Raw genomic sequence first — 25,889 nt, forward strand, 5'->3', positions numbered from 1 at the left:
ATTTATTTCTTCACCCCCGGACTTCTCTTCATCATTCAGGATCTTTGGTGGGCTTCACTTCACCGAAACTGCTTCTTGGGGCACATTCACAGAATGTAACTCTTACCCCACCAAAGACTGTCCGAGATCCTCACAGCTGCTTACCCCATCCCCTCTCCTTGGTCTCTCTTGAAATGTTATGGCCTAGACAGGTAAAAGTGTGCCAAGTACAGCTACTGCATTTTCTCATCTAGTAAAGACTCTTTGATGAACTCTTCATGAAACTGTTTTACTTGTTGCATAGTCTTTGTTCCAAAGATTAAATTACCTAGAAGTGTAGGTTTTTTTCATCTTGCCTTTTCTTGTATAAAGATTACATTTTCATTCAAATAAAATAGTGTGTGGACATTCTCTCTCTGGGTGCTGTGACAAATCTGTGGATGCTGTGCCTTCTCCCCTAGGGGGAGAGATTTCCCATGGGATCAGGGCGCTGTGCCCACAGTACAATAGTCCCCCTGGTGGTGTTGCACAGGGGGGGAGGATCACATGGGAGAGGAAGGCCATTATGGGATTAGGGACGACCATCCCCTGAGAACGCGGTATACCTCTGCTTTGTTACACACTCTCTATTTTCCAAAGCCAAACTCTCTTCCCCTCTTTCCAACCAGTGCCATTATCTTTTATTGTAAAGTCGGCCAAGCTAGTATGTTAGACATGACTAAGGCACCAGACAACACCATTTGCTTTCCATATAGTTCCAATGCAAGTACTGTGAAGAAGATGATGACTGGGTGTATGAAAATCACTCCAGAGAACCAGAGTGAACGGTCTAGTCTCTCACTGCAATTGATTGGTCAAAGGCAATACAAAATAGCAGATGGAAACCAACATGGAGAACCCAAGGAATGACGTGAATCGGAGGGAAGGCGCAGTGGAGAGGGAAGGTCCAATCCACCAGAAACGCGTCCCCTAGTGCACCGTTGCTGGGAATTTCCTTGAGCAAAACTGTTTGCACTTCCTGATGGACTCCTTGGCGAACAAATCAACTGCTGGGGTACCCTAGAAAGAGAGTGAAGACCTCCCCTAGGACTTCCTGGCACACATCCAACTCGTGTGAGACAGTGCTCTACCTGCTCAGAGCATCCGCCAAGGTGTTCTCTGTCCCCACCAGATGAAATGCCGAGACCGAGATTTGATTCTCTCTCAACCAGAACCACAGCTGAATTGCCTATGTGCAGAGTAGGCGGGAGTGCACGCCACCCTGCTTGTCGAGGTAGTGCATGGCCACCGTGTTGTCTGTCAGGACGAGGACATGCTTACCTCTGAGAGACGGGGCAAAGGCCTTCAGGGCTAACCTGATGGCTTGCAAGTCCAGCCTGTTGACATGCCAATTGGCTTCTGATGGAGACCAGAGGCTGATCACATGCAAATCTTCACAGGGGGCGCCCCAACCCTTCAGGGACGCATTGTGACCACTCGGGCCTGTGCCCAAGGAGGCCAGAAGGGTTCCCCCGCTGACAGATTCTAGTGCGTGTGCCACTGAAGGGATTTTATACACAGCCTGGCCTTTGGCACTTGAAAAATACAGGAGGCCATGAGACCCAAGAGGCGGAGGAAGGAAACCGCTGGAAGAGTTGCGTGGTTCTGAAACAACTGCACCATCTGGGTGATGTTGCTGACTCTCTCCTCGGGAGGAAAAGCGAGCATAAGAGGTCAAGGACATGACAATAGCACATGGTATGCTAGGCATGATAGCTTAAGGGGCCAAGGATATACCAGAAAATGGCATGCTAGGCATGATAGCGTAAGGGGTCAAGGACATAACAGCACCTAGCATGCTAGGCATGAAAGCGTAAGGGGCCAAGGATATACTAGAACAGGGCATGCTAGGCATGATAGCGTAAGGAGTCAAGGATATACCAGAAAATGGCATGCTAGGCATGATAGCCTAAGGGGCCAAGGACATAACAGCACCTGGCACGCTAGGTATGATAGCGTAAGTGGTCAAGGACATGATAACAGCACATGCCATGCTAGGCATGATAGCGTAAGGGGTCAAGGACATAACAGCAAATGTCATGAAAAGCCTTCCATACCTGGGTATCCAGGACTGCTCCGATGAACTGGAGCTGCTGAACTGGCGTCAGATGGGACGTCTTCAAATTGAGGGAGAAGCCCAGTCTGTGCAGTAGTAGGCAGGTGTCTTCCAGATGATACAAGGCTTGCCCCGCCAACTTCCCTCGGATCAGTCAGTCGTCCAGGTATGGAAATACATGGACCCTGGATCTCCCGAGGTGAGCCGCAACTACTGCCATGAGCTTGGTGAAGACCCTTGGTGCAGAGGTCAACCCAAAGGGAAGCACTTTGAACTGATAGTGCTTGTCACCAATGAGGAACCTTAGGAACTTCCTCTGCTTTTGGTGTATCGGCACATGAGAGCATGAAGAATCTCTTAACGTCACCATCCTGAATTCGTACTTCCTCAGGAACTTGTTCAAGGCCCTGAGGTCCAGTATGAGATGGAGACCTTCTCCCTTCTTGGGCACCAGGAAGTAACAGGAATACCAACCCGACCCTCTCTGATCGGGAGGTACCTCTTCCACGGCACCCTTCGACAACAGGGCTCTCAATTCTTTCTTGAGTTCCTGTCTAGGTTGGATTGGGGGAGGTGGAGGTCTGTCTGGAGGCCTCTTTAAGAAAGGCAGACAACCGAACCAAATCAACTGCAGGGCCCAGGCTTCTTAAGTTATTTCCTGCCACTGGGGCCAATGCCCTGCCAACCGTCCACCAACCGGTGCATCGTGGGGGGGGGGAAATCAAAGCGGCTTAGAGGGCGCAGGTTACCCTTCTGCTGCTTGTTGGCCTCTAGAGGACCCTCTGCCCCTACCGGGACACGAGAAGCACCTCCGCCCTTGCCTGGCTTGCGGGAGCTGTGCCTTCCTGCCATATGGCAGGAAACCTCTATAGCCTCTGCCCCTGGAGGTGAAGCTGAAGACAGGTTTGGCCGGCTGCGCTGCTAGGCCCAAAGATTTAGCAGCCAATTTTGACTCCTTGAATTTCTCCAAGGATTCGTCTGCTTTCTGCGAGAAAAGCCTGTCACCTTCAAAAGACATGTCCAGTAACTTGTTTTGGACATTTGGGGAGAAGCCAGAAGTTTTAAGATATGCTTGGCATCTCATCACAACTGCCGAACCCATTGCTCTGCCAACCCAGTCTGCTACGTTCAAGCCTGTTTGTAACAACTGTTTGGCTACCTCCTTCCCATCCTCCACCAGCTGTAAAAGTCTGTCCCGCATGGCACCCTCAGGGACGTATTCAGCAGCATGTTCTACGGCCTTCCATAAGCCAAACGAGTATTTGGCGAAACTACACGCCATGTTAGTGGCTTTGAGCGCCATTCTACCAGAAGTGAACACCTTTCTGGCCAAAGCATCAATTTTTTTGCCCTCTTTGTCTGTAGGCAGATAAGAGGTGTATCCTGTGGGTCTGGTGGAAACAGTGGCAGCCTGTATAACCAACCCTTCCGGTGAAGGGTGTGTGGCGAGGAATGAAGGATCTCCTCTTGCCAGCCTATACTTCCCTGCGAAATTGGCATTCACAGGGGGAAATGGTACAATGGTGCTCCCATAAGGAGGGCTAAGGGGTCCGCAATGGCTGGGTCGAAAGGCATATTGTGATTGACTGTGGGATTCTCATCCAGAATGTCGGTAAGGTCATACCCCTGAAGTTGACGCCTTCAACCCCAGGGTGTCAACTACCCTGTGAATCAGCTCCCTGAACTTCACACTAGCGTGGGTATGGGGCTGTTTTTGCTGCAACTCCACGTCTGAAGTAGTATTCAGACCACTGGCGGCATGTAAACTCCGAGCCAAAGCCAATAAATCGGCCTGGTCGTCGAAATAGTTGACGCCACCAGCTCCTGTGTAAACTGGGTCGACCGTGTCCTCGGGGTCATTGTGTCCCTCGACTGGAATGCATGGAATCTAAGAAACCCAATCTCAACAGTGGCACAAATGAACCATTGCCGACTGTCTGCGCTGAAAGCTTGAGAATAGGTTTGGAAGCCAAAGCTTTCGATGCTGAGGGTACTTTCGGCGCAGAGGGACGCTAGGGTATCCGATGGGCGTCCGGACCCTAGACCCTATGGCCTTCCGGTGACTTATTCCTGGCGAGAGGAACACCTGAAGATGCTTTCAACGCTGATGATGTGACAGAGAGGCTGGCTTGGGGTCGGAAGGACCGAGCTCTGCTTTATCCGCCAAAGCTTGCTGGTCCGGGCCAGAGCCGTACCTACAGCCGCTAGAATCTTAAATATTTATAACATAGAGGTCTTAAAACTCTCCCACTCTTCCCGAGTGGTCGGCCCAGCCGAAGGCTTACCTCAATCAGACGACGAGCTGGACTTGCGTCGATGGTGGTGGTGCCGCGTCTTCTTCCCGCGAGGAAGAAGACAAGGAATGGCTCTTGGAATGGGACCGTTTCTTGGTCTTCTTACAATGCCGTTCTTTCCTCTTGTTGGGAGTGGGCTCCTCAGTCTCTGCCTCCGAGGACCAGACCACAGTCCGCGCCAGATACTTGGCGACAGGCCGGCCCAAAGCCCGTTTCCTGGCCCAGTCACACAGGGATTTTGGCAGCATCTTTGCGCATGCCCATAGACAGATGTCATGGGGGGGTCGGTCATAGACATTTAGGCCTCGCAATCGAGGCACTGCTTGAAGCGCGAAACGCTGTGGGACGATACTGCGTCGAGGTTTTGAAGAAAAAAGTGTACAAAGTACAATAAGAACATCGAATAAACTCAAGTCGTGTTCCTGATGCAGCGTGCACACGCACAGAAAAAAAGAACTGAGTCATAGCGCATAGTGACGTGGTATATATACAACGCCTAACATAATGTCTGGAGCCGATGATAGAGAGCCAGACAGGACGGATCGATGGCCAAGTCGAGGTCCACTACGTTGCCTGTCAAAAAGTTTCGAAACAGCAGAGCTGGATGAAGGATATCTATATCATGAGGAATCTGCGGGAGGAAAGCAATCCAATGAAAATGAAATTATTACAAATATTCAGAGTGGTGTGGAGGAAGTAATCGCACACACCATCAGTGACACACCTGAGGCATCTATACAGAGCACACAAGAGGGATGGATAAGAGTAAACGGGCAAAAAGGAAGGATGGACAACAGCGTCCCATTAAAAAAAAAAAAAAAAAACCTTGCTGCCCCAAACGGAAACAGAGGCAATATTTTTAAAAATAATTCCAGCACTCTGTCAGAGCAGGCAGATGCGACCGTACAAAACGAAGTTACTAACGAACAGCTTGAAACAAACAAAGTGTACTGGCACCAAGAAATTGTCCCCCAAAAAAAAATCAATCAAAAATAACATTTTATTTTATTGGGACTCTTAACATAACTACTGCAGAGCCCTTGTCCATTATGACCCATTCAATAGAGCAAATGGCAACTAACGAGGGAGACAAAAGCAGCCGTCAATTGTCACAGACGGCAGTGGAGGCGATCGTGCAGGTCCAACACATACATGACTCTGCAACACTTCATACTGAAAGCATCCAGAACTTGACTGCTGCCACACTTCAAACGGCCCGTGACAAATTTCAAGGAACTACTATGGGCTGGTCAGTTATCCTGCAAATATCTGGCCAACTTCATATGAATAGGGGCCAAATGATGAAGGGGTTCCAGGCAATTCCTGCACTGCATTGCGCTCGGATATCCAAAGGGTAGCCTTCCCTAAAAAAGGTGCAGAGAGCTTGTTGTGCCACTTTGCTACAAATCTGATGGTGCAAACTGTCTGGAATAATCCGGTTGAGAGGGTGCTCCCTGTGTGAAGGGGTAGACTCGAAAAGTGACCAAGATGGTTTTTATTGGGATCAGTCCCTCGCCAGTATTCTTGCCCGAGGAGACACAGGTTGTTAATGTAATGGGTTCTATACGTGGTGCAGGGGCCAATGAGATCCTGGATTGATCACTTCTACATTTCTCCATATAGATCCAGCTTGTGTGAACCTCTGGTTAAAGGGGACTCTGTTGGAAGTAACCATTTCCCGATACTCCCGACTATTGGCCTTTCAATAACAACCCAACATCTCGACTATTGCGCCTCCGTGAACTGGAATGCCAAGGCCTGTAGGACTTTCATGAAGGGGTGGGAACAAGTGATGGTGAAGATGGGGTCCATAGGGAGAAATCTTAACACACAGAATTGCAAGCACTGCATAGATGCATGAGACGTTTTACAAACTGGGGGCAACTACATGGGAAAAAAACGCACCAGCATGCCAATGACCCAAGGGTGAGGGAGGCAAGACTGGAAAAGAGGAAGGCGCTTAAGGCTTTATCATTAAACACTAACGGGGTTGTTGGATATGAAGCAGCAAAGAGGCGTATTACGGTGGAATATAAACGCACCCTGAAGCTACTCAGACAGGAATCATATAAGAGAGGGCTCGTGGTAGAGCAAAATCCTCGAGGGCACCGGGTCCAGCTAACAATCCCCGGTACTAATTAAAAACAACTCGGGTGCCTGGCTCCGACCCCTAGGGGACTTATTCAACCACGTATGAACCACAAATAGGGTTCCAGAGACGTGGAGGCAATCTCTTATTATACTCATCTATAAGCAAGGAGAAACAGCTAATCCAAAAAACGACAGGTCAGATTCCCTCTTGCACTCCTCAAGCAAGATCTTTGTGACATTGCTTTTGAGGGAACTAAAGGCAAAAGATGGCTTCATTGAACTTGCTATCACCTTACCAAGTTGGTTTTCGTTCAGGAATGTGGACTCTATCAAATGCATTCACCATTTCTCACTTTCTAGCCGCTGTAAAAGGACGTGGGGTGGGGACTGTCTACATGGCATTAATAGACATGTCGAATGCCTTTGACACAGTAAGTAGAAATAGGCTGTGGGCGAAACTTCTTGCTTGGAACTTTCCGGTCCACCTGGTACAGCTTTTGGCACTGCTCCATACCAATATCACACTGAGGGTAAGCCTGAGTGGGGAAGGTGCTCTGACGGATCCCATATCCATCTTTGTTGGATTGCGACAGGGGTGCGTTGTTGCGCCAACCCTATTCAACCTTTACATGGTGGACTTGAATAGAATATGGGAAAAGGGAACAACAAACCCTGATAAATTGGGCACGGCGACGCTCAACTGGGTTGCCTTTGCAGACATAGTATTGTTCGACCTTACTCCCATTGGTCTGCAACTATGCGGTGGAAAACAATTTTAAAATGAATGGACAGAAGTCCAAGGTAATTGTTGTAACTAAAAAAAGGAGACCAAAAACCTTTAAATGGAGAGTCGGGGAAAACGTTTTGGAGAGAGTCCAATCATTGAGATATTTGGGCTATGGTCTCTCTAACAAAAGCTGCAGAGAGGGTTGGAAGCAATCATTAAAAAGAAAATTCGTCCCACTGTTGATTAAATTGAAGTGGATTTACTCGCAGTTGTGTCGTTTTTCCCTGAAACTTCGTGACGCGGTTTATTATGCGGTTACACCAAAGTCAGGGAGCTCCTTCCACCACAATGAATGTGGTGCACTATGTTTGATATTAGGTTCTTTTTGATAAGGCCTCCAACCAGTCTTGCACACAAACCCACAAATACCCCGTGCCACAATGGACAAGGAACCAGGCCAGTGTGTATTAAGAAGATATTTATTAATTTATTTAAGTCAAATTGGAACAAACCGATTACATCCGCCACCAAAGCCGTGGCAACACAAAAACAAAATACCTTTTGTAAAGTACCAACACAGAGATGGCACTAGAATATGCAGTTACAATAGTTTCTTTTTACATCACCCACCAAAGCAGAAGAAAAGAACAGTTCAAGGCCACGCAGTGATAGCAAATTTGGTTAAACTTTCTCCGAGCAACCCTCACCCTCCAAACATCCTTTAGGCTTGATTTCTTTGAATGGAAGGCAGTGGCAGGAAGTGAGAACACATTGGAAAAGTCGGATTTGTGGTCTAGCTCACAGAAACAATATGGGAGATATAAAGGTAATGGGAAAATTCATTTTGCAGAGCACCATGGTATAATCGGCTTTGAATTTCTTAGCACAGCAGTAATGGGAAAGGATAGGAAGAAATGGGAAATTCGTTTTTCTACATCTATAAAGGACAGTCAGGGCTTTGGGATGTAAGTCAACACACAATGGGAAAATCGTTTTTTGGGTTGGAATCGCAGATGCAATGTGAGAAAGAAAATGCAAATGGAAATTTGTTTTATAGAGCACAATGGAACACAGGTCCAATTTCGTTTTTGCGCAGCAAAGGCACTACCGGGCTTCTCACTTCAGGTTTACCATGAAGGAGTTCAATGGGGGAATTTCGCTTTTACAACCTGCGCACACACGTGGAAGCAGGGCTTTTTGGGATTCATTATTTTAGCAAATCTTTATGACTATACCGGCTCACAACACACTGGGAAAAGATTGTTGGATTAGAATGCCAACAATACGGATCCAGTTAATGAAATGGTGGAATTCATCAATATGCCAAGGATCTACACAGGCAAACAGGGGATTTTCCAATGGGGAAATAACTAAAACAATGCTGGAACAATATATAGGGCTTAAACAATCTATGGCTGGGGTATTTCTACTTACAGGAGAGGTCTGGACTGGCATCAGGGAGCGTCAGAACCCACCGCTGGGACAGCAAGGGGTCAGTCAAGGATTTCCTCTGAGTCCTCCAAGGGGTCCCAATCAATCTCTTTGTCTTCTGTCTCCATTGCAAGATTAGGCCTCTCTCTGCTGGGATGTTTGACAGATTTCGGCAGCAGGTCACCTCTTGGAATTAATGGGAGAAGTCCAGCTCTGATGCAAGCTGGCTTAGTTATAAGGCAAATTACATCACTAACTTGTCATGATTCCCGCAACAAGGATTGGTGGAGTGCCACTACCCCCTCCCACCTGTGTGCTGATAGGACAATGGAATGGGTGAGTGTTTTGGGTTGGCAGTGGGAGGAGAGAAATTCAGCATCCCACTTTGACAGGTGGGCTCGGTCTGCATTAGGCTTCAAAATCTCACCACATGGCAAATACCCTTAATTTTCACATCTTGACATGTATGAATACATTTTCGAGCGCTAAATTTTAAGGCACATCACATGAGACTAATCTGGACTCTGCACTCCTTGCCTGTGCAGAGATACAGTTTTTCCTCATTTACCCAAAAACCATATCAGTGAAAAATATGCGGTTTTTACATGCGTTATACTAATAACGATGGGCATGCTTTTATCAATTTTTTGCATCTCTCGAAATCACGGCAAGGCCCAAATCACATTTTCATTAATAACTTTTATTGTGTTAATCCCACAAAACCCGTTAGAATGGCTTGACTGCCAGCATTAATAAAAGCCTGAATGACTGTTGTGCGATGCACACTGTTCATTTTACATGATAAAATGCATTTCACCCATTTTAAACAATGGGCAGTTCCACCACTCATTTGCTGGCCCCCACCTTTTTTAAAGTTCTAGTTCCCCTGCTCAGGCATAAAACGTAAGCAGAGGGATCTGTGTTTACATTATCTTACCCCTTCAAGGGCTAATGGCCAAGCTAATGCACTTTTGATGGGACTTGTGACCCAGAGGCAGTTATTAAGGACATTTCTCTTGAGTTACTGAGGAAGATTAGGACGGCTATTAATGCCTCTTGCCATTCCGGTTGTATCCCACCTGAACTTAAAGGGGCTACTGTGATCCCTCTTTTGAAAAAAAAACATTGCTTGATTCCTCACTTCCTTCCAATTTCCGCCCTATTTCTCTTCTGCCTTTTCTTATGAAGCTTTTGGAATCCTTGCTTTCTCCATTTCTATCCTTTTTTTTTTGTCCTCAGAACTTCTTGACCCTGCCCAGTCAGGTTTTAGGCCTGGCTGGGGCACGGATAGTTTTCTGGTTTCTCTCCATGATGATACGGCCAGGCCGATTGATGCAGGGGGAGGGAGGGTTGGCGCCCTGATTCTGTTACATTTCTCAGCAGTTTTGACAACATAGACCACCCTACCCTGCTGACAGGCCTGGTCCAGGTTGGTATCTCTGGTCAGGTGCTGGCCTGGTTTTCTTCATTCCTGGCAGACAGAACTGAAGTCCTTTCTCTCTCTCCTTTTTTTCCTTATTCCTGCCACCTCCAGTGTGGGGTGCCACAGGGCTCCGCCTTGTCTCCCATTATCTTCAACATCTACATCTGGCCATTGGTGCGTCTCATCCGCTCCCTCTGTGTCAGGTGCTACTCTTATGCCAATGACACTCAGATCCTGATCCGTTTCGATCTAGATCAGGCTGAGATGTTGTCATGCTTGCATCAGTGCCTGGCTGCCGTGGGGGATTGGATGAACCACAACTGGCTGAAGCTGAATGGAGACAAGACGGAGGTGCTGGTGGTAGAATTCCCTGCCCTGATCCTTCTCTTTGGGTGTCTTCCTTCTGGCCATCCTCTCTTGGCCCCCTTCCTGTCCCGGTTGCTAAAGTGAGGAATCTAGGAGTGGTTATGTCACTCTCTGTATGGGTGCACAAGTATCAGCAGTGTGCCAAACCAGACATTTTCATCACAAAATATTGAGAAAGGTGCTTCCTCTGATGCCAGCGAAACTGCAACCTCCGGTTGTAGCAGCCATGGTGCTGGGTCGGCTGCACTTTATATGCCCTTTATATGGCCTAGCCTAAGGGCATAGTCCAACGACTTCAGCATCTGCAAAACTTGGCTGCTCGAGTGCCAACAGGCTCCCCCTATGGGGCCCACATTGCGCCGTTTCTGCGCTTTCAGCACTGGCTGCCTGTATCTAAACACATTGGGTTTAAGGCGCTCTGCATTGTCCATCGTGCTGTGCATAATCAAGGGCCAGAGTACCTCTGCATTAAATTTTCTCTGTATCTTCCTAATCGGTCCATGCAATCCGCCTCGGCAGGTCCGTTACATGTGCCATCCTTTTGTCGCTCACGTATTGGTGGCCGGGCCTTTTCGTTCTTCACTGCCCAACTATGGAATGAGCTCCCACTGACAATGAAAAACCTGTCTAATCATCTAGGATTTACAAAGGAGGCGTTAAAAACATATTTGTTCTAGGTGATTGATGCTGATGGGCTGTGGATCTTATACCTTCATCTCCAGCACCATAACACCTCCGGGAGACAGTGCGCTTAAGAAGTTTCAATAACAAAACATAAGTTCTGCCAGGACAGACAGGGCTTTTATCAGTTCCCAACCGTATTTTCAATCTAAAGCATTGTATTTCTTTCTTTCTATATAATGAAGTCCTGGCTTTGATTGATGAGGACACCCAGGCCAGATCTTCAGGGCAGCAGGGGGGAAGAATGCGGGAGGTCAGTTTCATTTCTGAAGAAACTGAACTTTCATGCACCCAGCCGCAAATTGCCTTTATAACTCACATTTTACTTTTAAATAAACTCTTAGAAGGCACAAAGTTTCAGCATATATATATGTGTCACTTCTAATTTGTCCCTTGCATACAGCTGTTCGATGAGAACATCATTTTCACACTTATTGTGTTGTTGGTGAACATTTCGCTTTCCAGATTGTCACGGAGGGAAAAAAGAAATGTCATTTTATTTATTTTACACACAAAATGAACTCTGTTTCACTGCAGCTGCTGGGGCACAATCTGGTATTTCATTTAAGATACTGTGCACCGCTGTTTCATATGTGGGGTTGCAGCTCTCCATGGATTTATCAAAACATTCTTTCCACATGTCTTTTGTTTCCTTCACGAAAGAAAGTTTGCATATTTTATCATCTTGAAATCAGGGCCTACTTTCTTTCCTTCATGATTCAGGTTCACAAGGGCTTATGTCGGACCTCATTTCTGTGCAGGCCTTGGATTTTGGAGAGTCCTCATACTGACTCTAGTCTCTATTTGTCGCATTCAGGGGCTATATTTCACCCCAAAGTTCCCCCCTACTGGTCCTTTGATTATTAAGACAGAGAGAAGAACAAGGAGAGAGAGGGGTGTCCATTTCCTTGTGGCCTGGGTTTGTTCCAGGAATCTTCTATAGAGCACGTCTGCTCTTTTCCTGGTCCTGAGGGAGTGGCGCTCTGGTCTGCACTCCACTCTTTTCAGATTTTGTCCCGGGCCTCTCCCTTTCCAGCAGCTACACTTCCCACCTGTAGAGGCAAGTAGTTATGTAATCTACCAAGAAGAAAAGAGTGGTTAAGTATTCCATACAGTACTATTTTCCCCGGTGTTGAGGTGTGAATTGACAACACCACAACAAGAGACACATCACAGTTCATAACATGAACATTACTTTTACGTTATTGTTTGTAATAACTTCAAAATAAGTATAAATTGTTGTACTCCCTACAAGTGTGTGATTTTCTCCATCCAGGTTCCCATTCTTTAGCTTTTAATGTTCAGATGGTTCCTGGGCTCTAGCCTCACTGGGTTCTTCAATCAGTCGTAAAGTCTGTGTGGGGTGGCAGCTTTTCAACTGATTGATGTGAACCCATTTCTCTTCCGTTTGTTCGCCTTCAGGGATGCGGATCTTATAGGCGACAGGTGAGATTTTATCTACAATGTCAAAAGCACCGCGCCAGGACGGGAGGAACTTCCACTCTTTGGTCTGGTTCCTTTGGAAATTGTAAAAGTAGACCAGTGATCCCCACCGTGTAGCTCGGGAGCAACATGTTGCTTGCGGCACGCTAAATTGCTGCTCACCAGTTGCTCTGGGCAAAGGTGTGGAGGACTAGAAGGAGGTGTTGAAGGGATGAGACCTCAGTAGAAATATAGCCATGACAGAGTCCTGGACTGTGCAAGAATGTTGGCCAATAAGCCTGCTGTGCTTCCAGCTGGCTTATTTTCATACATGCAAGATTTGTGTTTGTTTGCACCATGCACATTATTTTTCGGTAACTGTCATTATAGCAGTGTCATTGTTAAAACCTTGTACTCTTCAGATACTTTGCCAAGCTGACAAACAAATGATTACAATACTTTACCCATGTGTGTGTCCTCGAGAAAACTGTCCTATTATGTTCCTTTGTGGGAGCATAATGGACAAATAAGTAGCATGCATATCCAACTTTTCCTTTATTAAATAATTTGCATGCACTGCGTTTTGTACAAGTGAGGTTTAGGTTTGATGCCATCATACATAATATTTGTCGGAAATATTAATTTTATTGTCACCTATATTTATTATTTCATAGGGTCCTAGTGGAAAAATAGTCATCATTTGATACTCTGCCCATCTGGCACGTGGGTAATGGGCAGATAATGTAAATGCATGACACATTTTTCATAATTAATTTACCTTATATTCAAATCCAATTAAATTATTGTTAATACATCTAAATTAACAAGCCAATTAATTAAAAACACCACCACACCACTCCATAAAGTGGACATCACCTGCTCAAAGTTGTGACCAATGTTTGCCCACTAAATGTTAAGTAAAATCCCTTTTGAGCAGAGAAAAGAGATTCCAAATCCTTGAAGCATTATTTTGATTCCTAACCATTTTTTCACCAATTTTCAAGGCCCAAGGAGCATGCCAAAATACCTGATGGCCACACCCCGCCCACCATCTTCTCCACACACCTGCAACCTTTTAAAAATAATCCTTCCTCCCTACTCACCTCATTGTTTGTCCTCGGTCTGCGCGAGCTCGTGTTGCTGGAGAGGCTCCTCATGTGACTCATGTAAATCATGCTCCGTTGTTTGCAATCCTCTCAGCCACTTCCTATTGTCTCAGCCGTGTTTTTCCTAGGTCTGCATGAGGACAAACACGGCTGAGACAATATGAAGTGGCCGTGAGGATTGCGAACAACGGAGCACGATATACATGAGTCACATGAGGAGCCTCTCCAACAACGAGACCCGAGTGATAAAAACCTCAGGTTGATCAACACCACCTGCCTGATATTTAGCAAGAATTTATTTTCCAGTTATCAGGAATACAAGAGGCCAAAACAGTTATTTGCAATCAACGAGTGACTTTCCTCTGTCCCTGCTTTGCTCACCATATTAAGAAGAGAAGTATCACATGGGTTAAAAAACTACAGAAGCCCGATAGATAAATAACTCCCTGTCCTGATGAAGGCCCCGGCAACACTAAAGGAGAAGACCACGGATGGATGCGGTCTATCTCATGCCACAGGGGCCGAAACGCACTGCGTTGACATGATAATCTTGCAGCTTCATCCACTGCCCAGTAGTATCCCTGAAAGGAGATAGGTTAAGCAAAAACCTCAAAAAAAATTAATTCTGAAAGTGGTCAAAAACTTGAGTGATATAGAAAGAATGATATGTGATTTAAGTGGCATTTCACCTACCCAATGTTGTGATACATTTTAAAATTGTATATACATAGGTATATGTTTTGACTAGATGTTATATGTCACACTTGTCTTGTATGTGAAGTGGTGTCTCAATCAGTGAGTCACTTTTGATACTTTGATAAATAGGAACCCAATGAAGACAGGTTAATAAATGTGTGTACCCTGCGGGCTACTTTAAATCACATTATCTCTCCATTTTGAAAAAGCCTGGTTTTGTTTAAAGAAGTTGTCCTTTGCCTGCGATGTCTGTGGGCTCCAGCTTGGTTTAGAGTTTGAGTAATATATGTCTCTTTTCACACAATGCAGGAGTCGGAGGCATTCTGTGTTCCCCTCTTTTTCCGCGTTGTTGCAATTTTGATATGCCATTTTGAAACTATAAATCTAACCAGCCATGTACACACCACTCATTAAATCGCAGTTGAATTTTCTTTTCAAAATTCTACATCGAACCACGGGGCATCCCTTTCTATAACCTGGACCTCCTGAGCTTGGGGATGCTGTTTCCAAATAGCTTGGTCCCCAATCGGTTCAACCAAAGACTCAAACTGAGACTTTCCTTTGCGGCCCTGAACTGTTTAACAGTTTTAAGAGAATATCTTAATTTCTTGTGATTTAGTATTTCTTTCCAATGCCTCCTTTTCAAGCTTAGGCATTGTCAACCAGCTCCTCTGGCTGTCGGACATCTTCTTCATGGTACCTACACAGGCCATTGGAAAATGAACTCAAGAGGATAGTGTTGACTCTTTGTTCAAACAGAAATGCAAAATTCCATTACATTGATGAAGAAAAAAAAACAATTTAGTAATCTATGAATGTGGAACAGTATTATTGATCTTGTATGCTTAGGACTGCACCATTTGCCACTAAAGATCCCAGTGCTCCATTTGTGACCACTTTTACTATCCAAACATTTGCACTAAATTTATTACAAATATTTTGCTTGAGAACCTGAAACCCCTGGTGATGTTTCTTTAGTCCTACTATACTTTTGAACAACTTGACTGTGTGTCTAACTACGTAGTACTGACCACTCAAATTCCTCAACATTTTCTGTAAACAACCATTTAACGTCAATGAAGTTAAAGGGTTTGCAAATTTCCATTACTAGACTTGCACATGGTCTACTAACTATTAAGTTCTGCACATTAAAATGTTCTACAAGCAGTCATAAGTTTATTACATTTCTAGTTTGTGTTGCAATCATTTGTCCGCTAACGGAGCGCTGATATCTTCATTCGAAAAATGTATGTTGCTCACCATTTAATTGGATATGCACATTTTGCTCATTGCGCCGGGGACCCCTGTTAGTAGACCCCGTCTCCAACTTGGTACTCTTTCTTGGTGGTCTTTAAGTCATAGTGGGATTTCAGCCCCTCTGACGACTTTTCTAGATTTCGCTGAGCGGAAGCTAAAGCGTGCTGAAGGTGTTTTCGTAAATTCTCAATGTACTCAAGGGTCGTGGACGCGTTGATCAGGGTCTGCATTCTGTAGAGCAGATGCTGAGGTAGCACCATTTTCCATCCAGTCATGAGCTTGAATGGTGACATTTTTGTTGCAGAAGATGGTGTAGACCTGATGCCATCAGGACAAGCAGTAATCGGATGTCCCAACTAGGCCCAGAGTCTGCCACAAACTTTTTCAGGATGCTCACACATTTTATTGTACCTCTCAACTCCCCCACACGAGACTAGGTGGTAGGCAATGTGGAGTTTTCTCTTTACCCCTAGTATCTCCCACATCTTTGTCATCACCTCACTGGTAAAATGACTTCCTCAGTCCGACTCAATCCTTTGAGGAAGGCAAAAACACGAGAAGATGTGGTTGATTATCAGGGCAGCAACTGTTTCTGCCTTGCAATTTGGGGCCGGGAGACATTCCACACACTTGGTAAACAAGCATGTCATGGTCAACATGTACTTGTTTCCTCTAGAGGAGCGAATCACAAGCCCGATGAAATCTACTTGTAAATCTGACCAAGGCAGTGTCATTCCCCTTTTCTGTAGGGGAGCTCTGTGTGTGAGCGAACTTGGCCGAAACTGAGCACACACAAGAGACCCCTTTAAGTATTGGTCGAGGTCCTGACCCATGTGTGGCCAGTATGCAAACTCTCGCAAGATTTCTAAAGTTGTATGAAACCCCCTATGACAGGCTGTGGCTGCGCCATGGGCGTGACTGAACATCAGGCCCCGGCATGAGGTAGCTACCATCCACTGGTCAAATCCAGAGATGGATCTCCGTACCAACACACCATCTTGGATTCTGAACATTTTGGAAAACTTCAACACCCGGAAAGCCTCATCCAGAGATAATTGGATTCGGTCAGAGGCAAATTCACAGGGTCTTCAATATGCTGGAAAAATGTCCCAATAATCAAGTACCCTTTTTGTGCCATAATCAAATCAGCATCTGGGGTTTCTTTACTGCACTGGGCAGTTGAGTTCATTTTGGGCCTGCATTTGGGACCTGGTGACAGCAGAGACCGGTATTTCCCCCAAAAGGGATTTAGTTTCTATGAGATCCCTGTGGATGGCTCCAGTTTTGGCCAACTGGCCAGCCGAGTAATTACCGGTTTTGTCTGGTCCCTCCATTCTGGAGTGATCTTTTTCAAGTAGATGGTCATCTCATTAGAGGTGACCAGATAATCAATGGCCTGGATTAATTTCCCATGCTTGAGTGTTTTTTTATCCGCACACAGCATGCCTCAATTCTACCGATTAATCAGGTGCTCCACGAACCCATTCCTGACATAATCTGAATCAGTGATTATGACCAGTTCTTGGAGTTGGTGTTGCACAGCAATGAGGATGGCTTGATGTACCGCCGTCATCTCTGCCACCTGACTACTTTGGGACCGATCTTGTACCCAGCAGAAGGTTCTGGGGGATCATTCACCCAGGCATTCCCAACACCAGCCACTAGTTCCTTTTCCCCGTGATTATCAACATGGTAGGAGCACCCATTCACATAAACTGTGGGTATCCCCGGGCATGTGTCTTCCTTATAGACTTTGTGCAGGGAAGTAAGGTACGCCTCCATGTTGTCTTTGGTTTTTAGACTTTTGTCCTCAAGACAATTTTTCTTGAGCACAGTCATGCAAGTCAGCCAAACCTTGCGGAACTCTTCTTGTTTTGGCCATATCTGACTTCCGCAGGAAAGCCTTGCATGGACAGAATCCAGGAAGTAATTCTGGAATTACTCACCTTCCCTTTTCGAATTTGGTCACTTTGGAGATATTGCAAGGGCTGGTGAGGAGTCTCGACAATGATGTGCTCCCCCTGGATGAACGGGTGGTAATTCTTCAACACCCACACCATTGCCAGGAGTGCCTTTTCATAATCGTTGAATTTTCCTCCACGCAGGACAAAGTCTTGCTTGCATACGAGAGGACTTTGTTGATCTTGTCGTGCTTTCGGTATAATACTGCTGTTAAGCTAGTATTTGAGAACCCCGTCTCCAAGAAGAACTCCTTGTTTTTTATGGGGTAAGCCAAACAAGGCACGTGGGAAAGGCTTCTCTTGAGTTGTTTTACTGCCGTGGAGTGCTCTGGACCCACTCCCACTTGACCCTGGCGTTTAGTAAATGGACCATGGGTCGTGTGACCTCTGCATAGTCCTCTATGAACTTCCTACTATAATTAGTAAGTCCCAGAAGGCTTCTTAGTTCACGTAGAGTCGTAGTGTCCTTTAATTTCAATAAGGCTTCCACCTTTTTCCGCCTGGGGACTGAGACACTCGGGGGTGATTTCATGCCCTAAGAAGTTTGAGCAGGTCTTCTACCACTGTACCTTCTGAAAGGACAATTGTGCTCCGGCTGTCTGCAGCTGGGTCAGAACATAGCATATTTCAGCTATGTGTTCCTCCACAGTTGAGCTTTTGATTAATACATCATCTACATGGGCTAGGTTTCCCCTTTCGCCCAAGTTGGGCATGGCCCTATGCAGGAAGATGTTAAATTTGTTGCCAGAGTTTATGTATCCAAAGGGGTTTGGGTCCACGTGTATTACTGCCCCCCGAAGGTAAAGGCAAGCTTGTACTGGTCTTCCCTACTCACGGGTACTGTCCAGTAACCGTTGGTCAGGTCAATGGCGGTATAGACCTTTGACCCTTGGATCTGGGTCAGTCCGTGATCGATGTAGGGAAGGGCCATCTTTACTTGTGGACCCATTTATTTGACTCCCTAAGGACTGCACAAAGTCTCCAGTGGCCATTGCGTTTGAGTATTCCCAATAACGGGTTATTAAAGGTACTGTGGACTGGACGAATTATCCCACGGGATTCTAAGTTCTTTATAATCTCTGAGTGTCTCCATAGATGCGAGAGGCAACCGGTATTGTTTGACAAATATGGGAGACATCTCAGGGTCCGTTGGTATGGAGGTTGAATGCATCTTGGTGCGACCACAGTCGTAGGAGTCCACAGCAAAGATTTCCTGAAAATCCAAAAACACATGTTTCAGCTTCTGCTCCTAGGTCTCTCAGGCATCAGCAAGGTTGATTAGTTCCTGTACCATCTGCTTAAAGCCTGTAAATGCCTCAGGTTTTGTAATTTTGGCGGTCTCCTCCAGCTGAGTGGCGAGATCTCTTGTTATGGTGATGGCCTGGACATGAGGTTTCAAGGAGGGGAGTTAGTCACTGTTGACTTGAATAACCACCTCATCCTTCTTGATGTCACAGGTTACCTCTCCCCCACCATAAGGGCAGGAAGAGTACACCAAGAAATTCCCCCCTTGCCGGGTGAAAATCTTTTCCCAAGGGATATCGTCATCACAATTGTAACAGTCATTTGGACCATGATCTTGTTCCCTAAGTCAATAGAATAATGTTGGGCATCAACTGCTATTCCAATAAAGGTGTCTGCGCCCAAAGTGATACTTCTAGCGTTGCTGTTATCCACCAATATTCGAATGGTGTCATGTTCTAGGCCAACTAGTGGTGTCAGATGTAAACACAAACCTTGCTGTTGGAGGCGATAGTTAAAATGTATATAAGCGTCCTTGTTTTTGAGGTTCTGTCCTTGCTTAATTTTTAGGGGAATTGTGACTCATCGTACCTGTCCTGGGATGGTTACCTCTTCTCCCATTTGTACTTCAACCGCATACGGCAGCAATTGAGCTGACCGAAATGCTTTCTCAGTGTTGTCAAAGTCCATGGGGTTACCCCCCAGTCGGGACCAGGCTTTATAATTAATCAGGTACAAATTAATTGCTAATCGATTGAGAATATCACTGCCTAAGTAAAAGGCGGAGGGGGCATCTCTCAAACCCAACACTTATGTTCTATGCTTTTGTCGCCAATGGACAGTTTTAGCATGCACCTGCTAGGCAGGAGATGTTTGGAATTTGGAGTTTCCAGGCCCATTTCCCACTGATTAATCAACTTAAATGTGGGAATGGTCTGGTCGCGCCTTAAAACACTTGTGTATAGGCGTGCTACAAATGCCATATCATATCTTTTGGGAGTTTCCTGAATAATGCTTAGCCGATTAAGCTTTTTCCATTATCCAGGGATACTCTGGCGAGAACAGGCTCCCCCTCATTTACCTAAATGGGGTGGAACAGCTGTTCACCCTTTTCTATAGATGTCAGTCAAGCTTTGGGCTGGTTTTTCATCATCTTTTATCATGGGATTTGGCTTTTCTTCAGTTTATTGATCGGTAAAACATTTCAGAGTATTCCCTTACAATGTGGAATGCCACTTAAAACTGGAATAGAGGTTAGTTTTCAAAAATGGAGAAGGGTTCCCATCACCAGTTTGTTCTCCTACCGAGATGACAGTGATGTCTGAGACTTGATTGTTCCTAAAGCGAAATTCGATTTGGTCAGATAGTTGTTCAATCATGTGACATGTGCCATTTAAACTCACATAATTTGTGCTTTGTTTTAGTTTGATTGGCTGGTTAGTCTGAGTCCAGAGGACCTTGTTCACGCAGTAAATCAGGGGTGATAACCTCCAGAGGTCGTCATTCACCAGTAGACGACAATATGTGCCCTCTGGAGTGGCGACTATCACAGGATGTTTCACCCTATGTCACCCAATTTTGATCCGCAGTGCCTTCGACAGAAATATAATTTCCATCGAAGTTTTTGAGTTGCCCAGGTAGATGTGTGAGGGGACTTTGGTGACTATACCCTCTTCCTGAATTTGGTCAAAGGCCTTTTTAGACAGGAGGGTGGCTTGGGATCCAGTATCCACCAGCGCTGATAATGCACATTGACCTTGGACCTTGACAGAGGCATAAAATCTCCCTTGCCTCTCTTCAAGGGGACAAAGAAAATGTTCATTTTGTGCCAGCTTGGCAGTTACTTTTTTTATTTTTAACTCGGACACTGTGATCTTGGACAGTTTCCTGTGTCGGAGTCCAGGAATCAGTAAAAAGAAATGTTGCATCCAGCAAACAACAGGATAGGGAAGTCCACTTTTCCCCATGATTCTTTGCTGTCCCCCTTTTCCTGGAGACAGTTGCACAAAATTGTTTGGGAAGATGATCCCTCATTGCTTTCAGAGTTATCTGGGTGACATTGTTGGGGTTCAGGAATTGGTGGTTCTGGGTCAGTCGCCATACTTACCAGTCTATGTTAGGGTCTTTTGGGACCCATTTTTCCTTGGGAGGGATCCCCCATCCTTGAAAGAGAAGATTTTCTTCCCTGAATCCTCCTGGGATTCTTCCCCTTCAAACAGGATGATGCAGACTTCCTCCACGAATGGGGTTTCTTTTGCCCTTGATGTCTCCTACTTACCCTCTGTTCCCTAGGTTCCAGCTTTTCGGGGGTAGATTTTTGTTCAGGTTCAGAGATTTCTAGGGATTTTTCCTCGGGTGAGAAAGGAAGTTTCCAATAGGGCTTTGCATCCTCCTTCCCCCCAGGCCTCCTCCTCTGGAACCTGTTTGTTAGGTTTTTCTCCCAGTCATTGTGTACTTTGAGACCCCCGACTGGCCCATGGAGTTGGAGTTTGCTCAGAAGCACTTTAAGACAAGATAGCAGCACCCGTCAGGGTGCAGATTTATTACTCCAACACCAATCAATAAGGACAACTCAAACGGTTTGGCAAAGAGAGTCCGTTTAATGACAAGTACAAAAAACAGGGAGTTATGGATGTCAGCAGTGAAGCGATCAAATACCAGTCCAGGACTATGGACTTCGACGTCCTTCAACCTTTACACCCCAAGACAACTAAGTGCCAAAGAAAATTCTTACCTTTGACTAATGCGTTCTCAAAGACCTACACCTTCTTAAAAATAACACTAAAAAGTTTTTCAAACGCAACCTATCCAGGGAAGAAAATCTAGCTCTCAAAGATTTGGCAGCCAACAAAAACAATCATAAAACCGGCAGACAAGGGTGGGGGTATAGTTGTTATGACCGATACCCAATACCTTCAAATGGTCAACAACTTATTAGAGGACAGGGACAGTTACAAGAAACTCAAGAAAGACCCCATGAAGGAAATCCAAACAGAAATTAATGAAGCAGTAAAATACGCTTCCGACCGGAACTGGATTACAGAAAATGAACATGAATTTCTGACCACAAGCCAGGGACGTACCCTAACTTTATATGCATTACCCAAGATTCATAGAAATCCATTTAATCCACCTGGAAGACCAATAGTATCAGGGTGTGGCTCGATACTAGAACCCCTTTGTAAATTTATTGATACCTTTCTCAAGCCCATTAGCATTCAAACAAACACATATCTCAGAGGCACTATGAATACAATTCAGATTTTTGAAAATTTAAGTTTTGATTCAGAAAAACTAATATTAGTCACCATGGATATATCATCCCTTTATACAAGCATTCCTCAGGCACTAGCTTTAGACTGCATGTTACAATATCTAACACACTGTGGGTCACAAAATCGAGTTGCCATCAATTTCTTAATGGAACTATTGGAAATTGCACTGTGCAAGAATTACTTTGAATTCAATGGCACTTTCTTCCTTCAAGTGAAAGGAACGGCTATGGGTGCAGCTTTTGCCCCAAGTTTGGCTATTTCATTCATGTCCAAATTCGAAGGCGATCATATTCTCTGTGAAACGAACCCTTTCTTTAAATCCATTACAAACTGGTAACGATACATCGATGATATCGTCTTTATCTGGGAAAGTCCAGAAGCTGAGCTTTATTCCTTTAAGGGTTGGCTAAACCAGGTGGATCGCAACATTCAATTTATTATGGCATATTCAAGACATCACATTATCTTCCTCAATCTAATAATCAAACATGAGGTTGGAAAGCTCAAATGTTGCCTCCATCGAAAAGAGAGTGCAAGGAATACACTCCTACATTATAACAGCAATCACCCTCGCCACCTTAAGGACAATCTCCCTTATGGGCAATACTTGCACATAAGAAGAAACTGCACCAACCTCTCAGATTTTCACGAAAAGGCAGATGAATTAGACACAAGACTGAAAGAAAGGGGGTGCCCTAAAAAACTAATCAGCCACTCACGTTAACAGGCTCGTTTCACAGACTGCAAGTCTTTATTAACTACAAAAACCCAGACATTGGACAACAGCAAGATGACATGTGTTCTTACACATGGATCTGATACCTTCAGGATAAAGAAAATCATTTTTAAACATTGGAACATTGTGAAACTAAACCTCCCGGATGAGCCTCACCCTCGTTTTGCTCTGAAAAGAGCAACAAATATAAGGGACAAACTTGTACATTCCAGCTATCAAAAACAGTCACCAAAGACGGGCCTTTGGGATCTAAGATCCATAAAAGGTCATTACCCTTGCGGTACATATCCTGCATGCGCCTTCACCAAGAAAATGAAAGATTTTCAGATTGGTGCAGGCACTTGGTGCAGGCACTTGGACCCTGCCAACCCTATCAAACTGTAAGACCAAACAAGTGGTTTATTGTATAGAGTGCCCATGCGGACTTAGATACGTGGGGCAAACCACTCGAGCTATTCATATTCGAATATCTGAACACCGGTCCCACATCAGGTGCAAAACCACTACGGCACCTCTTGTTAACCATTACCTGACATCTAAACACTCAGCCAACGACATCTTGTGGTGGGTGTTAGAGGTAGTAAAAAACTTGCCCAACATATCCAGGTGCTTGCTTGAGAAAGAAGCACGATGGATCTACCAGTTGGAAACTCACATCAAAGGCCTTAATGAGGAATTAATTCCACCCCTCCAAACTTGCTAACCTCTGAGAAAGTGCAGCGGCATTAAGACCTTTACCATACTACCAGGTACCTCCTTGGTAACTAAGTTTCAATTGCTTCGAAGCGATGATTTGAGAACTGAGTCAAATCATTTACACATTGACATCAGCTGTCCACTTTACGCTGATCAATTTACACACAAGATCTCAAATGTGGACTGGGCTATGAACGGCACTCATCGCATGTATAAATCAACAGCTACATGCAACATGGTTGGTTTTACACATATACATACCGTAAAACAGATATCCTGTCTATACTCACCAGCAAGAAAAGGATTCATCTTTCCTCTAAAAGACTATGAGCAGCACTTTTTACCCCACGGACATGAACTCGTCTAGCTTAACAGCCACATGTAACAAGGATGGCTATTACATACTGCCAAAACAGATATTCTGTTTAAGCCTTCCCGCACTGAAGCTAAAGATGTATTATTCTTTTTTCAATACACCCGGAATGAAGAAACATTCATTTTTCGTTTCAAATACGGCGGGTATCACAGAAACAAAGGAAGAGTGTTTTCATGTAACCTTGGTTTCATCGTTACGCAATTCCAGGAAGTAGTATGAACACCCATTCAGCGGCAAGCACACGCCCCTAACAGGTAGTGTCTATCCAATTGTAAGCAGGCTATGTCCTTCCAGGAAGTAGGTACCTCAAATGTTCTGTCTACCTCACGGTGTAAGCAGACTGTTTGCTGCACGCCCCAAGCTACTGTGAAACACTCACGGCAAGGTAAGCATCGGCCAATGTACTATTACAACTTCACAATCAGACAGATTATTTAACAACTGTTCGGTGCGCCACCATCTAGACAACTGGCGTCTCCGCCCCCCCGCTCCCTTCTGTGAGCAGTGTTCTCTAAGCCATGAGTACGGTGCTACAATGATTTATTTTTAAAAAAAAGTTAGGAAATTGGACAAATACTGTATGCATATTTACATCAGGTTTGAACTATTGGCCCCACTGTGTCTGCCCCCGCCATCGGTGCAAGTCCGTATCTGCTCACATTTAGCAGCACGGTTAGGCAAGAATGATTCCTAAGCTATTTCCCTCTTTTACCTTTCAGGATCCCTTCCCTGATACATATTTGGCATCAAACCAATTCGGATTTTGACAAACCAACCAACGTCAAAAAAGCAGTTCAAAGTCAATCCAAATCATACTTCAGGATGAACAAACACAGATGCAATCCTGCCGTTGGGAATTAAACAATAAAACAAAAAATTGTTTTCTGTCCTTTATTTTCACCAATTACAACCCTCAGTAATATAGATAACCCAAGTGTTTATTTTAATGGGTATCTTTGCTATTTATTATTACTTTCTGAATTCAGAAGAACAAGACTAAAGCAAAGTTCACGAATTGACTCCTTTCGAATAAACACGGGCAATGAATATTCAGAATGCTGGACCACACATGCCAGTAACGACGGCTCTTTGTCCTGGGATAAACTGCTCCTGCTTTTTCTTTACCAACTAATGTGGTAAGATTCTCTTTTTGTTCAGGAGTTTTGTAACAAGTAGTCAACGTCTATATTCACATTAAATGCAGAACACTAACCTTTGCAGTTAAATACAGCCAGCACGCAACTTTAAAAAAAAAATAACTTTTCTTTTTTTGTGTTTGCCTCCCTCACAGAGATTGTCACCTTTAAAAAACTGCCCCGAGGAAGGCATATTTTTGCAATTCTGGCCCCACAGGTGGTCTTGCTGAAACGTAACAGAGGTCAACAGAAAAGAAAAACTATTCAAGTTTTTCACAATCTGGAAATCTAGCATTTCTGACCCTGAAGCCAATTACTAACTGTTGTCTTCTACGTAGGCAAACCTGCTCTAGTAATCTATCTAGTGATACTTTGATTACACATAAACATCTTAATCTGTACTACAAACTGCTTCTTTGTTGTTCTATTGTCTTGTGTTGTCCAAACATGTAATGCTGTTGCTTACACAGTTTGCTTTAACAAAAACTTTTTTTCTTAAATAAGAATAACTTTTCTTGGGCCATTTTCGCTTTGATTTTTTATCAGCAACTGATTGTTTCAGAAATTACTTGTATTATAGTATTATAGTTTTCAACAAACGTTTTTCTTATACTTCCTTTCACCATAGAATAAACAATGTTAAGATTTTTTTCTTTTTCCTTCCTTTTTGCCTGACTGCTTATTTTAACTGCAAAGGTGTTAATACAATTGAGATATCTAAAGATACTCAACAAAGAAACCAATTGAATTTATTTCATTATTTGGGCTAAATAATAATTTTGCCAGTGGTCCTTTGGAAACCAAATGTATGCATATTGTAACAGTGATGCGATCTTCCTTCTCGCTTCAACTCCAACGAACTTCATACAAGTTATAACATTTATACTCAAAACTTGTCA

The sequence above is a fragment of the Ambystoma mexicanum genome, chromosome 10 (genome assembly GCF_040938575.1).
Source record: "Ambystoma mexicanum isolate Mex_15411 chromosome 10, UKY_AmexF1_1, whole genome shotgun sequence".
NCBI classification, from domain to species: domain Eukaryota; kingdom Metazoa; phylum Chordata; class Amphibia; order Caudata; family Ambystomatidae; genus Ambystoma; species Ambystoma mexicanum.